This window comes from Cimex lectularius, unplaced genomic scaffold (assembly GCF_000648675.2).
Source record: "Cimex lectularius strain Harlan isolate CLEC.00 unplaced genomic scaffold, Clec_2.1 scaffold246, whole genome shotgun sequence".
NCBI lineage: Eukaryota > Metazoa > Arthropoda > Insecta > Hemiptera > Cimicidae > Cimex > Cimex lectularius.
In genome coordinates this window covers 364,382-382,524 of record NW_019392852.1, presented here as the reverse complement: position 1 = coordinate 382,524, position 18,143 = coordinate 364,382, and the positions used below count along the sequence as shown (strand labels likewise).

The 18,143-nt window shown below is 32.0% G+C and overlaps 1 long non-coding RNA gene across 2 annotated transcripts in view; it reads left to right on the top strand.

The window, feature by feature from the left end:
* The first annotated feature begins 1,053 nt into the window (after positions 1 to 1,053).
* The window catches only part of LOC112127579, a 94,120-nt gene continuing 77,030 nt past the window's right edge, over positions 1,054 to 18,143 (top strand). For both annotated transcript variants that reach the window (XR_002910636.1, XR_002910635.1), the window contains exon 1: positions 1,054 to 1,291. This is a non-coding gene — a long non-coding RNA (uncharacterized LOC112127579). The remainder of the gene's footprint in view (positions 1,292 to 18,143) is intronic.

Below are 18,143 nucleotides of genomic sequence, written 5' to 3'. Positions count from 1 at the left end.
CTATTGTTGACAATATACTTATTTTCAACGTGTAGATTTGTTTAACATGTTGAAAGAAATATGTAATTGCCCAATAACGTCTTGAACAAAAATGCACATTTATTTTGTATTTTTAATCAAAGACTTATGCGTTAAATATTGCTTTTTGGCAAATTTACAATTACATTTGCAAAGCTATACCCAAAATATTCAAATTAGTGACTCTTTACAATATTTTCTTTTAACTTTGTGCGATTTTCTTTTCGAAGGTGCAGAATAATGAACATGTATTTTCGGCGTTTCCGAACAGTTCTATCCAACACGTCCAAGCTTTTTGAATTGTTTAGACGTTAACTCTAATAGAATGTTGGTATTTATAATTTTGCAACGTCGGCGTTATCTCCATACAAAGAAATTTTACATGCCGAGTGATCTATTGCTCGCTCTTATGCATAAGCATTAGGTTTAATTAGCTTCATTTTTAGACATAGATCTCGACCATACACTTGCATTTTAGCCTAGCCAACCATTAGAGATGGCAAAACGCGTCTGACGATTTTAAACAAGTATTTTTTAACTATTATTTAAAAAACACATAATGTAAAAAAAGTAAAGTAAAGAAATTCCTATCTTACAGAAATGCTAACGTCCAACTACCCTTTGGTTATTGTGGACGATAAAACATACTATAATTATTCTAATTAATTAATCCTTATGTAAGATATTGGTTGAAATTAAAAAGTTAGTGTTACGAGCGGGATTCGAACCCACGACCTTCGGCTATATACGCTGCTGCTCTACCACATGAGCCATCGTGGCTTCGATCCACTCGGACACCAAATTCCTATCTCAACCAGCCTTTCGAATTTTCCCTCCTTTTTACTATTTTTCAAATCAGGATAATGGCACAATAGTTTAATGCCTAAACCAGGATTAGATTCTCGGCGATAAATGAAATGGCCACGTAGAGCTTTAAAGAAGAAGAAGAAGAAAAATAACTTTATTCTGGGACTGGTGTCCCCTTAGAATAATTTACATGAGACAAAATATAATAACCTTCTATGAAGNCTCAACGTTATCACCAGTATTGTTCAAGCCGGCCTGGTAACGAGAATCCAGTCACGTGAAAACGCAGAAATTAAGTCGGATATTTTGCCCGAAAACGAAGAAGAATGGAAAATCGAAGCTTATCTACAGGATTAAGATGTTGCTCCACACAAGTAAGCCAAAATTAAAAGCAATTGACAAACCTTAGACCGGCAGGAAAAGCAGTTGAACCAGAGTCGATGTGTCGCGTGTCGCTTCAAAGAAGGTAATCAAGAAATAATGAGTGAAGATATACTTCGTTTTACTTATTAAATCCATTATATTTCTTGGTCCGTTTGACCAAATAACTTCCTCCAATTAATTAATCTTTATGTAGGGTATTGGTTGAGATAAAAAAGTCTGTGTCACAAGTGGGATTCGAACCCCGATCGAAGTCAATATAGCTCAAGTGGTAGAGCAGAGGCGTATTTAGCCGAAGGTTTTGGGTTCGACACCCGCTCGTGAAACTATCTTTTTCATTTCAACCAATACTTTACAAAAGATTAATTAATTAAAAGAAGTTATTTGGCCAATCGGACTACGAAATATAATGGATTTAATATAATTATTGTTAAACGATCATAAATGATTAATATGTATGCATTTTATCTACCGAAAATGTATTAACTTTGCCTAATATAGTAAAATTGCTGCTGACAGGTGTGTGAAATTGTGGTAACAACATGAGCAAGTAGATGAACGTAGTGGCATGCGATACCAATCGATATGAGTAAAATATTGAGTATTTTCTTTCAGTACCTAGTACTTTTGGTATTGTCATTCGATACAAGTACTGTATCGAGTACTTTTTAGAGTATCCGTAAAAATACTCAAATAGATTTTTCATCGAGTGTTCAAATAATATTGGTTTATTATTTTCCGTTGGAAACATAACTTTCATCAAACTGGGAGTTGAGTAGTTACCGTTAGGAACGCTTACAAGCGGCGCGTATCAACAAGTTAATCGAAATTTGTAATTGGTGGTTGGTAACTCTGCTGATAATTTTTATTTCATAATTATTTCCCTAGTCGCACCTCGCATTTTTAATTTCAGTTTAATTTTTTAAAATGTTATTATTTTCATGTATCGAAAAACTATTCCCCTTCCTTCTCATACGTAAATCATGGCTCCTCCCAAAAGTAAGGCATGAGGTTATTTTACTAAGAAAACTGAATCGTCGGCATCTTGTAAATTGGGAATAAGTCTAACCTTTTTAAACATTTTAAAATAAAACACAAAACACACCCGATGATTAATTTTCTCAAAGCTCGATAACGATAAAATTGAAATATCAATTTTGTTGAAACGTGCTGAAAGTTTTTCCTTGTTATTACTTACGTACCCAATGCGTAAAAAAAATACATAAAAATATGAAAAAATTAGCAAATTTTTATTTATTTTAACGCATGATCGTATTTTACCCGCAAATCGATAGTGAGTACGTTGATCATTTATGAATAAACGACGAAGTACTCACATGAGTAAGTACTCGTTAGAATCGAATAACTTCTGTCGATACTTGAGTAGTATCGAATACTTTCTGGTCACTAGATGAAGGTACTGTTTCCACTTTCGACACGATGTACCCCCTTTCATTTTTTTAAGTTAGGACAATGAACTGAAGTGAAATGTTTATCTATTTGATATTACAGTACGATTAGGGGAGGCAATTAGAAGGAAAACAATCAGCTCCTATTTCGTCCATAAGAAATTTAAATCCCTTGAAATTCTATGAAATTATACTTATTGATTTAAAAGTAATTTGAACAAATGTATCAAAGAAATATGAAAATTCTATTAACTATTTGGAAACCTAGGTTTGGTTTTAAAATGAACTGTGTGAACGGTCTCAAGATTTTTCCTTTATCTTTTGGCCGAGGGCAGGGATATACCATGTATTACACACACTACAACGGACCAGTGTGCATTTTGCAGTAGCAAGTGTTGTTTCCGGAAAAAGATTAGAGAGCGTTATCAGCTCGGTTATTGAAATGATTACCAGCATTCTCCCATTTTCATTACACATTTCATTTTTGAGACCTTCGCTTCGATCTGCTGTTTCCACGAAAGCTAAATACGGACAAGCAAAGCATCACCTAAGCCTGCTAATTTCGTGCAAAAGAAAAGACTAATTGAATGTCTCGAACACGAATTCAACTAATATGTCAAATGCATGACTTGATTTTTTTTTTAATTAAAACGAAAATATTTTATTTATAAAACGCTAGGGGTTTGAGATGAAAAAGAAAATTGAAATGGAATAACGAAATAACATCTGTAAAAATCAAGATAAAAACCGAACCGAATTTTCTCGAATTGAATACATGAAAATATAAAAATAATTATTTCATCTCATTGAGGAGCGTTCATAACTAAAATATTTAACGAAAAAAATCTGCTAAACAAAGTAAACAAAAAAAGAGCCATTTTGCAATTCACGAGCATTAAAATGTATTTATTATTATTCGGCACAAAAAACTAAATTATTTCCATACTTGTGTATTATCTGATAATTTTTCTTCTTCCTTATCGACCTGAAGTGTGTTTATGATTATTGATTCTAAGATCTGACCGGTTCTTGGACACAAAAAACTTTTCTTTCCCTAAACGCAGGCATAATACCTTATTGTTTTTCTTTCTTATTGGCCTCACATTAGTACCATAACATTTTAATTAAAGATTTAAAACTTTCATCACAAATGAACAATATATATATATGTATATATATAAGNTATATATATAAAATATAAAAATGTTTCAAATTGTGAAATCTATTATTTTAATATGTAACATAAATAACTATAAGTTTAAAATCGTAACTGAGATTTCATATTCGTTAATTTCTTAAACTAACAATTATAGTTTTAAAGTCCTGATAAAAAAGGTTACTTCTTGAAAGGTTGATGTAAGAGATGAGTGTTTTTTTATACTCAACTACGACCATGATGTTATAATTTCAAATCATTATTTCTTTCAATTTGTTAATCTTTTTATGTAGAGGAAATAGTCATGGAAGGCAAAAAACTGGGTAAATAATTACCACAATAAAAAGACTTATCATCGAAAATTCATCACTTCCATCAACTGATTTTTCCTTTACACTTTTTCTTTCCAGAAGAAAAAGTAGAACATCATTAACACTTAACTAAAACTAACTGAAGAGGCAAAAATTAAACAATTACATGAACAAGCGATGAGTTGCAAATTAACAAATACTTTACATAAATCTTAAATAAACTTATAAACATTTTAAACTAAGAAAAATATTCAAAATACGACCTTCAGTTAATTCGTGGGTTCGAATCCAGCTCGTGGTACTAACTTTTTCTTGCAACCAAAAACCTTACATAAAAAGATTAATTATTTGAAAGTAATTTGGTCAAAATACCACTAAATGTAATAGATGAAATTATTATGTTGAATGATAATCAGTAATTATACTGAACAAAGTAACAAAGAAGGAAATAATTAAACAAAATCTTAGACAATTGAACAGATAATAATATTTTATTTTCCTGTGTCGCATTGAGAGTATTTTTCTTAGTTTAAGAAGTTTATAAGTTTATTTAAGAATTATTGAAAGTATTTCTTAACTCCATTATAATTTGTGGTCCGATTGATCAATTAATATTTTTCAATTAATTAATCTTTGTCTAAGGTATTGGTTGAGATAAAAAAAATCAGCGGCACGAGCGGGATTCGAACCCACGACCTTCGGCTAAATACGTCGCTACTCTACCACTTGAGATATCGTGACACCAACGTCCCTCTCAACCTCACCTCTCAAATTTTTTCTCCTTTTTGCCATTTTTCAAATGTCGTGTAATCTATTTGATTCACGGCTACGGAGAGATTTAGTGAAGATATGCTTCGTTTTACTTATTAAATCCATTACATTTCTTGGCCGAAGGTCGTTGGTTCGAATCCCCCTCGTGACGTTGACTTTTTTATCTCAACCAATACCTTTGATAAATATTAAATATTTGTTAACTTGCAACTCATCGCTTTTTCTTTTAATTGTTATAATTTTTGCCATAGTTATAGTTAAGTGTTTATGATGGTCTAAAGGCAAAGAAAATCAAGTGATGAAGTGATGAATTTTCGATGATGTTTTTTTATTGCGCTAATTATTTACCCAATTTTTTTCCTTTCATGACTATTTATGACGACTATTATAGAGGTTGTGGGTCGCTTTGAGCATTATATTGCGGTATGTGGGTGACATAGGAAATGCATTATTATAGTTTGCAGTTAATGGGGTTCCCCTCAAGTCCGTGCAATTAATTTAGGAGCGAAAATTCACCGTCAGCGGTCCTAGCGGCGCGGGGAGTTGAGGTTAACATTCCCCTTTGCGTCCCTATGATATTAGTGGTCCCTCGCCGCAACCGGTTTGTTAATAGCGGGACATTTGTCGTCTGTGCAGAGTGAGAGGGTGTAATTAGTCTCAAGATTTGTCTCCATTGTCCCCAGAGGCCGGCGGTACATTGCCGACAACGTCTCCGCTGACTGGTCCTAGGTGCACCACGGCCCCTTCATTATAAATCGCCCAGAGCGTACAAAGAGAGCATTATCCCGTTGTCTTTGAGGCCGGCCTAATGACACTCAAGTCCATTGTCTCACGGGTCAAGCGAACAAACAGGTCCTAGCATCCTAGATTTGTAAGCAAAAACGGCCCGACCCATTTGGTATTGCTCTCTGCTTATAAGCAAACAATGCCTCGTTAGAAACCGCCATTTAGTTTGTCAGAACCAAATTTTGAGCATTTGATCGCCAACGAGCTAACAGTATTACGATGCTTGTAAGTAAATTATTTATTAACACATATTATTAACCTGTTTCTTAAAGATACAAAAATTTTTTTTTTATTGAGTAATAATTGCTAAATTTGTAAATGCATTGTGCTTATAATTATAGGTTTGAAATATTACAAATAATCTGCTCAAAATGAAGGGATATTGCCAATTTTTTAGTACTTACTTTCCCCAGCAATTTTATTGAATTTTTATTACAAATTGCATTTAATTATTAGAAATTATTACATTTTTTCTAAAGGAAAATTTAATTAAGGGATTTGAAAAATAACAAAATAAAAGGTTTTAATTCCATTATTTTTATATTGGACAAAATAGTTTGTTTAAAGAATTAATACCTTGTATAATTAAATACATTATATTTAGTGGTCTATTTACCAAATTACGTCTTTCAATTATTAATCTTTTTATGTAAGGTTGAGAAATGAAAAAACAAGTGCCACGAGCGGGATTCGAACCCTCGACCTTCGGCCGCTGCTCTAATTACTTTAGCTATCGTGACTTCGATCCACTCGGACACAAACTCATCCCCACCTACAACCTTTCGAATTTTCCTTCTTTTTTGCCATTTATCAAATCTAATGTAATCAGGATTCGATTCTCGGCGACATATGAAATGGAGAGCTGTTAGTGAAGTTATACTTCGATTTACTTATTAAATCCTACTTTTTTTATATTCACTAATTTCGTGGTCCGCTTGACCAATTAATTAAGATTTTTATTTGAGATAAAAAAGTCAAAGGCACGAGCTGGATTCGAACCCACGATCTTCGGCTTGATACGCCGCTGCTGTACCACTTGAGCTATCGTGATCTCGATCCACTCGGACACCAATTTCCCATCTCAAAATTCAAAAGGTGCGGTTGAGATTGTTTTTTAATTTTTTTTTTAATATAAAAAGTTTTATAAATACCTGGCCTATGCCAATAATATATTTATATTCTTCTACCCCCTTTTTTGTTGTGGGGATGTCGTCAATTTGTTTTAAAAAACTATAGTAGAAACATATATTCTTTTATTTTTATTATTGTCACCCAATTGTGACCATATATATATATTTTTATTTTTATTTATATCTATGCACCTACCTCCAGTCGTTATCCTCCCCTCTCCGCGTGGGTAACTATCCACTATTATAGATGGTGATAGTTTAATTTTCTTTTTTAAATCGTAGCTTGTTAAAACGTAGGTCGAATTAAGGAAAAAGCAGCTAACTACCTTCACAACAAGAAAACCATATTAATATTGTTAGAAACAATATTATTAATAACTTTTTACCACTTTTCATAACAAAAACAAAAACTTTAAACATAATAATACTCTTAATCATAAAATATATTTGGTACACACTAGACAATTTTTAATAGAACACAAAAACATTATCATCCTAACAGCTGATAAAACAAATAAAACGGTAATTACTAAAAAAAAATACTTAGCACAAATGGATGAGATTATAGAAAACAACAAACAGTATAGACCAATCAGAGTGATCCTACAAAAGAAATAATCAAAGTATACCACAAATATTTAGACAAACTAGTCAAACAGAAATATATTTCCCCTGTAGAAAAAACAAAACTCACTTGCCATAATGGGATTCCCCCGAGAACTTACGGCTTAGTCAAATTACACAAAAAAGATAAACCATTAAGGAATATTGTATCTAATATAGGATCCCCTTTGAAAAAACTTAGCAAATTTCTTAATAAATCGTTGGACCATATAAACAATTATAACCCGTTTGTCATTAAAAATAGTTTTGAACTGAAAGAAAAACTACTTAATGTCAAGATGGATGACTCCCTGGTAATGTTTTCTTTTGACATAAAAGCTATGTTTCCTAACATCCCGTTGATAAATGTATACAAAATCATAAATGATAGATGGGATCAAATTGAACGCCAATTAAGAATAAGACGTTGTTTCTAGAAGGCCTAAAAATGTGTAATAAACAATATTTTATGTATAATGAGAAATACTATAGACAACTCGATCGTACTGCTATGGGTGGATATCTATCGGTAAATTTAAGTGGAATACTTATAAACCACTTAATAAACAAAACAATAAAAGACACAAATATCCTCCCAAAAATATTATTTAAATATATAGATGATATACTATGTATCATCGATAAAGAGGATTTAGAGGCTTTCCTAACTGGGCTAAATAACTTTCATAAAAAACTTGAATTTAATGTTGAAATTGAAGATAATAATAAAATTAATTTCTTGGATGTATCCGTAATTAGGTAAGGTAAAACTCTTAAATTTTGTTGGTATACCAAACCGTCATTTTCATGTCGGTTATTGAACTTCCATTCTAACCATCCATACCAACAAAAGAAAAATGTCATTAGTAATTTAATATACAGAGCCTTGAAATTATCTGACAAAAAATTCTGACCTGTTATAAAACATAAAACCCTCAATATTGCCCAAATGAATGCATACCCCCCTAAAATAGTTAAAGTAATAACTATAACTATATATATTAAATAACTATATAAGTTATAATAATAACTTGGTATAATGTAATAAATAGTTTAAAAAAAGATAAAAGTGAAGAAAAAACTCACCAGATAAAAAACCATCAGATAAAAATGCCAATACTATAAAATATTACTCATCATTCACTTATATCAAAGGTTTATCCGAAATGATAAATAAAACTGTAAAAACTTATGGGGTAAATAACATCTAAATGGGTTATGTCGCCAAAAATAAAATTTGACACACCTCCCCACCAATTAAGGATGAATTAGATCTAAAATATAAAAACAATATAATATATGAAATTGCATGTAAAGATTGTGATAAAACATATATTGGACAAACCAAACATCTTGGTAACAGAATACTAAATCACTCCAATGACATTAAATATAAAAATGATAAAACCGCTCTAGCTTCCCATGTTAAACATAACCAACATATGGTAGACCTTGTACATCCAAAGATATTAGACAAAAAATAAATCTGAAGAAGCGTGAAATTTTGGAAACCTTGTACATTTGAAAAAACCAAAATAAAATAATGAACCAAAAATCAGATATGAAAAATGTAGTTCTATATGCTAACATACTAAATGTAAACCCCAGTCGAATCCGACCTTCCCCGATCGTGACGTCATAACAAGTGGAGCGCTTTCAGGATGAAAGGAGAATATCTCCGTTTTCAGTAGTTTTGCCGCCACAACCGATATAATTGGACAGGCTTGTGAAGGTAGTTACCTGTTTTTTCCTTAATTCGGCCTCACGTTTTAACAAGCTGCGATTTAAAAAAGCAAATTAAACTATCACCATCTATAATAGTGGATAGTTACCCACGCGGAGAGGGGAGGATAACGACTGGAGGTAGGTGCATAGATATAAAAAAAATATGTATATATATATATATCTGGTCACAATAGGGTGACAATAATAAAAATAAAAGAATATATGTTGCTTATAGTTTTTTAAAACAAATTGACGACATCCCCACAACAACAATGAGGGTAGAAGAATATAAATATACTATTGGCATAGTCCAGGTATTTATAAAACATTTTATATTAAAAAAAAATTAAAATCATGGATATATGTTCTTTCTAACTGATAATTATAAAATAAAAAATCTCTCTATTTTTAGTTTTGATGATGGGACATTGAGCCCGTAACGTGCAATATACTGCAAAAAATTGGAATAAATTTTTAACCACGGAAACTTGGACTTTGTGGAGTTTTGTTTTTATACCCATCCAGATTATTAAATCCATTCTCAAAATAATATTACGAACTTCTGGTTCAAGATGATGAGTTTCTATGGTTAAAGAGAAACAACTGGATTAAAATGGAGAAAAAACGAGAAAAGTTGTTGGTTTACAAAATAAATAAACTTCACGTTTTCTATTCTTGGGTAAAGACGTTGTTAAAAATGAGGATTAACTAATTTTTATTTTTTGGCTTGTATTTTTTTATTTTGTTTTATACAGTTAAATAGAATATGTCGGTTAATTTAATTAAAATTACAAATATCTCTATTCATTTTTTACGCAGATTAGATGAGTATATTTCTTACCTATTTTTATTATTTTTTGAAGTACTGATAAAAAAATGCAAAAAATGCATTCACTTTATCAGGCCATTGAAATTGGGATGCTTGACGAAAGAAATATGTTTTTCTTTCTTTCTTATTGGTATTGTAATTGAGCGTGTTTCAGTATTAGGTTTCTCCGTGAACAAACATCTATATTTCCAGAGGATATCAGACAAGTCGACTTTGACTGAAAAGTTCCTATTGTGCACTGTCTGAGTACCATTTGTATTCGGGATATTTCACTTTTCATATTACTTCAACTTTTCACAAATTTATTCCGTTAAGACTCCTAGGGTTGCATAAATGTTAATCCTAATATAAATATAACTACACCAAAGCACAGGGCATGTTAATCTCCATTATTTTTATTTTTTTATTTTATTGTACCCTCAAGCAACAAAATACACGAGACTTAGAAGATAAACCTTTTGGGTTCCCAAAGTTATTGGCTAATATTTATGTTTGTTCTATAAATACTCATAGAAATGGCGCTTACATTAAAAGTTGCCCCTACTAACAGCTGCAAAGAGATATATTTAATTATTAGACAGTTTTCACTAATATAAAATTTTCATTTGATCGCTAAAACATTGATTTTTTAACCAAAGGTTAAAAGCTAGATGATTAGGGTCTTGAAAACTTATATTACAAATAATGGAAGTAATCCAAAGTAATCATAAAAAGGCTTATTAGTGCAAAAATGACCATAAGAAAGAAAAACAGCTTGACAGCAGTAAACTCTTTCTGGTTGAAGTTTACATTCTTCAAGAAAAAGAATATTTTGAAGATTTAATTTAATATTTAACTAATTTAAGATTCAATTTCGTTAATATTTTTTGAAGCTTAAACTGACCCTGTATATGTCAGTGTATATAGGACCAAGAAAATCTTTCTTAATCTTAAGACAAAAACTTTTGAAAGTCGTAAAAGTTCAACTCCTACGAGATTTTCTGTTTTGTTCGTTAAGGCTGCAAAAAAATCCGCAAGAGTTTCAAAAAGGAATAAATCTTTATGACGTACAACTGATTTTATGGTATATAGGCGTGAAAAGTTGGATCTCGAATACAATTGAGAATCAGACTTCGGACTGTAGGGACTTTTAGACATTTTGGCATATTTGAAACCTCTGGAATTATTAACGTGTGTTAATGGGACATCCTGTAAATTATATTGTTCATATTTGCCAGCCTTTGTAATGATTAATTAAAGTTTCGAAGTCATGATGAAGAAAATTTATTAGGCGAAATCTGACGACGGAACTAAGACTTTTTCTTTTTTATTGGTCTCATCCTCCAGCATGTTTTAGTTAAAGACTGTATATACCAAGCTTTGTAATAATTGATTGAACTTTGAACGTCATAAAAAAATTTGAAATGCTGGAAGACAAAGGGACTAATTTTTTTTCTCATTGGCCTCATATTTAAAATTAAAAGTGATTTGTTTCAGATTTAGCCAGGCGAAAAGACATCTGTATTAAGATATTTCAAAATTCACAATTTCATAGGTATTTTTATAATTGTTTTCTTGTTGATAGAACAGCAATTGTTAATTGATGATATTCTTTCTAGCCAGAAGAAAAATTAAAACGTTTTGATTACAGCATAGTAAAATCCTATTTTACTTATTGGTAGGTTTTAGTGTCTAAACTGTTTAGAAATTAAAATAATGAACCTCCATGTTAACCCTAATTATTAATAATACTCATAGAAATGGCGCTTACATTAAAAGTTGCCCCTACTAACAGCTGCAAAGAGATATATTTAATTATTAGACAGTTTTCACTAATATAAAATTTTCATTTGATCGCTAAAACATTGATTTTTTAACCAAAGGTAACCATAATTAGCCGATATTAGGAAACAATATTTTAACAAAAGAAAGAAATTTGGTGAGTGTATTGTATTAATTGAGCTGTTCAGAATATTCCTTTCAAACAAACATCTATGGGAATGGGATAAAAGAAGCCATTTTTGTTACATGGATATATAAGTACATCAAGTTATCTCCTAGGCTGTCATAGTTTATGGAAAAGAATACCGCTCGAATTTCGGATTTGATTGTGAAAAATCAACACATCAGGGCGAGCGGTGCACCGGAAAATAACATGCCTGGTCAGCAATAAAACAACTTGTCGATTCCGCAATATTCAAAGGCGATTTATCCGTTCATCATTTCATCATGATGATAGTTAGTTCATCATCGGATAGTTAGTAAAAAGAAAGTCATAGAATATTAAATACACCTACTACGAATTTGATGACCTAGAAGTAATTTTGCACCAAACTCTACAATGTGCCCCAGCAACAAAGTAAAACATTGCTGATCAATACCTTTTACTGTAGCAGCAAAGTATCGTTTTATAGGAATTTTATTTGAAAGAACACTTAAAAGAATTTGCTTAAGGGTGTACACCCAAGTTTATTGCAAACTAAACGTACTATATAAATGTTCTAAAAACAAACAGGACCCTTTTCACGATTTAGAACTCTAAGAGATAGTATTTATCAAATAGTGTGTTTTATTTGAACGTTTTTCTCACATGGTTTATTTGTTTCTTTTCGTGAGTGAATTGGTGTGGGTATTAGTCTGTTTGTTAAAGGTTTTTTCATTTTCGTATGATTTTTTAAGGACCGGTTGATTATTTACATACATTTACATCCTTGTTGGTTTTTATGTACGTGTTTTTAACAATTGTGGGTTGTTTAGTAAAATTAGTGAGAACGCGCGTGTTTATTTGTTTGTGTTAATTGGTGGTGTTGATTTAGGAATATGAATATGTGTTTTCTTTATTACGTGTTGTTTCTTTCTCTATTTTGCTATGTCTCTGTTTTTATCCTCATTTTTTCTTCATATCTATCTATCTATCTATATATTTATCTATCTTCTATCTCTCACTCTATGTCTGTTTCTCTTTTTCTTTCTCTTTCCCTTTCTGAAATCCAAGATTATCTGTGTAATCTCCCTTTCTTTCTCTCTCTCTCAAATCCAACTTAATTTTTTGCTTATTTGTAGTTTTGTCCACTTTTTTGGGTTGTATACATGTGTAAAATGTACGTACAATTCATATACGTTATTCACGTTCTTTGTTTTTTACGTCTCAGCCCTACAACTCTCTCTCTCTCTCTCTCTCTCTCTCTCTCTCTCCCTCTTTCTCTCTCTCTCACTCTCTCTTTCTCTTTTATTCTGACTTCTCCCTCTCTTTCTCTCAAAACCAATTCCTTTTTTGTTTATTTGTGGTTTTTGGACTTTTTTGTGTTATGTACAAATATACAGTACATGTATGTTGTTAGTGTTCTTCGTCTTTTACGTCTTATCCCCCTCTCTCTCTCTTTCATTTTTAATGTGTTTCTTGTTTGTTAGTTTGTCAATTTCTCTGTTTTTACTCTTTTTTACTACCTACCCTTTTTTCTTTTTCTCTATCTCTCTCTGCCCGTGTCTCCCTTTCCCAGCATCTATCTATTCTATTCTATCTCTCTGTTCCTTTTTCTTTTCCTTTCTTTTTCAAAATTTTTTGACGAAATAATTGTTATGAATTATGAATGTTAGACCAGATCGCCTCTCCATTAGTCTCCAAATAGTCACTAAAAATTGGGTATTTATCAAATTGAAGTTTAACTACGATCAATCGTTCAATTTTTTGGCTCAACCATTTTACTATCTATTATTAATGATACCTGCATGATGAATGTTAGACCCCATTCGTTTCCAAAGCTTTCTTCGGGTGGGTTTCATTATTTAAATCATATGCTAATGGCTATGATGGCTTCTAATGATTTGTGAATATTTCTTGTCATTTTCCCACAAAGAATAGATTTAGCGCAAATACTCACCAGGAAGGTAAAACGTATAACAGCAAATAAATTGTTTTTGATAACTTATTTTTATTTTCTAAAATATTTGCAGCGAATGAGGTTTGTGGCTTCTTAGTAGAAAGGTACGGAAACATAAAGTATCATTTCTAAATTGGACGTAATATAATAAATAATAATAAGTCGATGTAATTTTTTCTAAGACACACGAAACTGAACGATGCGTAAAATATAAAATTTGTTATTAAAGCAATGGAAGTGATGTTAGTTGGTAAATCTTGTAACAGCAAAACAGCTATTATAAAGTACTGTACTCTTTATATTGTATGTATATTATTAAAACATTTTTTCTTGGTTTTAAGGAGAGATGTTAAGTAACATTGAACATGCTATGAATAAACAAGAAGTTCATTCAACAAAAGGAGCTATGTTTTCGCATATTATTATTTTTAAAGCTTTCTGAGGGTGGTGGGAAATATATCACTGACTGAGTGGACCTAAGGCTCTGGGGAGAGATAAAAAGTAAAAATGTATTTATACTGTTCTCCCAGTGTCTGTGTGTACGTATTCCTCCCCCAGCCAGGATATAGCTTGGGCCCCCTCGAGGGTTTTCCTCATGCCTCCGTGATCCGGCATCGCAAATTTCCGGTTCCCCCCGCACAACCGCCACACCATAGTTAGTATTTTCTTCAAATTTATTACAGGCACAATAAATAAACAAAGGCGTTCCGCCCTGGAAATTAAGTACAATTCAATTCCAGGGCTGGAGTTTTTCGTTCGGTCAGGGATATTTTCTAAAAATTACGTCTCCGCCGTACTTTTCGGGGGTTTTTTCTTCGAAACATATTAACGGCATCTGAAACCTGAAAACGGAGGGTAATCTTGCTCAATATGCAGCAAGGTCCGTTTGTTACATCCTCATCGCGAGTCCTTCTTTCCGCTCCTTCTAGGATCCCCCAAAGCCATCCTTAATACTCTTATACACTGTTTGGGAAAATGATTATGTTTACTGCTATCACATGACGATGTTTGCCGCCAGTTAATTTAAACTTAGGTCTCCTCACATATCTCCTATGCGTGGATCCGTGGTTAACGGAAAATACCCATTGCTACATGTGCGGCAATTTCATTTTGATCCCTCATCATACAATATGATAATGGAGTTGGGATCAGGTTAACACGGAACGGGCAAAATGAGCATTTAACCGAGTTAATAAACAGTTAAGAGAAGATTATAGTCATGAGTTGTACGTACAGCTGCAACTTTATTTAAAAAAACAAAAATACACACGGAAAATTTTCCCATTATACTGAATGATTTGGATAATTATAATAACAATAACAGTATATGTATATAATATAAAGAAATAATATATGATATGATAAAACTTTAAAATAGAATTTATTGTGCAACATTAATTCCTTCTTTATTGTGCCAAAGTTTCTACCATTATTGAGATCATCTTCTGGGCCTGGGATCTGTTGGTATTGTTTAGATGTTACAAATAGTGAAAAAAAAATTATACAATGCTACAAAATTTTAGAATCAAAAAATTAATTTATCCAATGCTAAAAAATTTTAGATTAAAAAAAATTGTTTTATACTATGCTACAAATTTTTGTGAGTATAAATACTTTGATTGAATCTAAAATTTTCTAGTATTGTATAATTTTTTTTTAATCTAAATTTTTTAGCATTGTATAAATTAATTTTTTTCACATCCTACATGTATTTGTAAAATTTAACCAATGTTTATCAATCCCAGGCCCTGAAGATGATCTCAATAAAGATTGAAACGTTGGCCCGACAAAGAAAATGTTTTTCTAAAACCTACGTCACACCAGACCGCATCTCATCCGAGTAATCATCAAGTAAGGTCACTAAACAGCACATATTAATTCCTTCTGGTAGATCGTTATAAAACAATATACAATGATTTGTTGTTTCTTTAGTATTGTAAATGTGTGTAATACAATCTGCCATCAATCCATTTGAAAATGATGTGGTTACAATTTGCGGGGGGAAATTCGAAATAGATAAGCCCCTAGTTGAAACATGCTTCAATTAAAACTTTTTCGCCCCCACCATTATCGTCTGGGTTAAATGCCTTTGGCAGCAGGTTGGTCTCGCTATGTCCCCCAAAAGTACTTTGGCGTTTTGGTTGGCTACCGTTCCTGTTGCGGATAACTTTTAATTGTAGGAACAGGGACGTCCGAAGGGGTTCGTCGGTTGAAAAGGGGCTGCGTTAGAAGAGCCATGGTAGTTAGTACAGTTCGTCTATTTTCCATCGAATCTGTTCCTCCGCCATCCCCCATCAAAAAAGTCAAGGTAGTTTGTGTTTTCTAAACTGCTCGTGCAATAGGGCCAAACTTAAATTGAACAAACCCAAGTCCCCTTTTCCTTCACAAACTTATAATTATAATTAAGAAGATAACAACTACATACCCCATCGAGCTTGATAATTTGACGGTGGGTCTGGAAAAATTCTCCGGGCTTTCATTCCACTCTCTTTCCACATCCCTTTTTATAATCTGAAACTAATTATAGGCACAGAAATAACTAGAATATTAAAAATTCTAAGCAATTCACATGAATTTGAAATTTTTAATGTTAATATGAAATTATTCTAAATGTGCATCATTTTGCATAAAACATTAAAACAGATTAAATTCACTAATTTTGGGGTCCGCTTGACCAATTATTATATTACAATTAATTAAGGTTTTCAGTTGAGATAAAAAAGTCAATGGCACGAGCGGGATTCGAACCCACGATCTTCGGCTAGATACGCTGTTGCTCTACCACTTGAGCTATCGTGACCTCGATCCAATCGGACACTAACTTCCCATCACAACCCCACCTTTTGAATTTTGAAAATGGCAAAAAGGAAGGACAACTCAAAAAGTGGGGTGGAGATAGGAAGTTGGTGTCTGAGTGGATCGAGGTCACGATAGCTCAAGTGGTAGAGCAGCGGCGTATCTAGCCGAAGATCGTGGGTTCGAATCCCGCTCTTGCCATTGACTTTTTATCTCAACTAAATACTTTAATTGATTGCATTAAAATAAGTTGAAAATAATGAAATAACTTTATTTAGAAAAAAACTACTATGACTATGTACAGCTTAATAACGTTTAAAAAAAGTAAAAAAACTTATAAATTAAAAAAGCTTTTAACAGTGCAATCAGCAGGATTTTATTCAACTTAATTATTGAACAATCCAAACAACCAACTCAACAGATTCATTCACAAATGCCTAATGTTCAATTTAACATTTCGACAATAACTGCTGTTTAGGTATATTTCAACTTTTTGCCTGCAGTGTATTATTCATTGTATAGTAATAATATTGATATCATAAATAATATAAATTTATGAAGTCATGCTTCTTTCGTTTGAAACAACAGTAACTATTTTTTATTATAGATCAACACAATTTTGTATCGACTTAAGTAAATATTTGATTATGACGTTAATTAAGACGTTTGATTTAGTCAATGTTAGAATAACACCCATTTACACTGTAACGTTATAATTATTTTTGGCTGAAAATAACTCTAGGCCCGTTTGCTTTAATCGTCTTAGGGATTTAAAAAAAATATTTGTGGAACTAGGAGATTATTGAGCACGCCAAATGATGGATGATTTTTTAATGGAGGGTTTTGATTAGGTCATATACAAAATGGGATTTGAATGCTAATGTGATGAGAAACATAAAATACAACATTTAGAATCTCTCTCTCTTTATAAACGATTTTCCTGATGTCCTAAACTTCGGTATACTTTGCTTGCCTTACAGAGAAACATTGTCGCATTAGACAATTCACCATAGAAACCGAAAACAACTACAGCACCAACTTCTTGGACATAACACTAACCAAAATCTATAATAAAATCGACGTCCGAATGTACAGAAAACCTACTGCAACCGACATCATAAACGCACAATCCAACCATTCACATCGACACAAAATTTCAGCACTATGACACTCATGATACACAGACTAAAAATAATCCCATTCAACAATGAAAACTACAACAATGAACTACACTGACAAGGTAATCAAATTGTATCCTATATTGAACGGGTAGTATATCTCTCCTCCATTTTAAGCTAAACTCCTAAAACGTTTATGCTAGAAGCAGAAATTTTTACCATTTTAAGAAGGTTTTATATTTGTTAATACAGTAAATTGTCAGAAATAGTTTCTGATTCCTCATGAACGAACTGAGTATTTAAATACGATTGCTATTCAAGACTGGTAATCACATCAATACAATCGCTACAATATCAGCGAATGTATGCATTGAATTGTTAACGTGTGTAGGACTATCGTGTATATTGAAAAATGAAATGGGCCAAAAATGCATCCTTGAGGA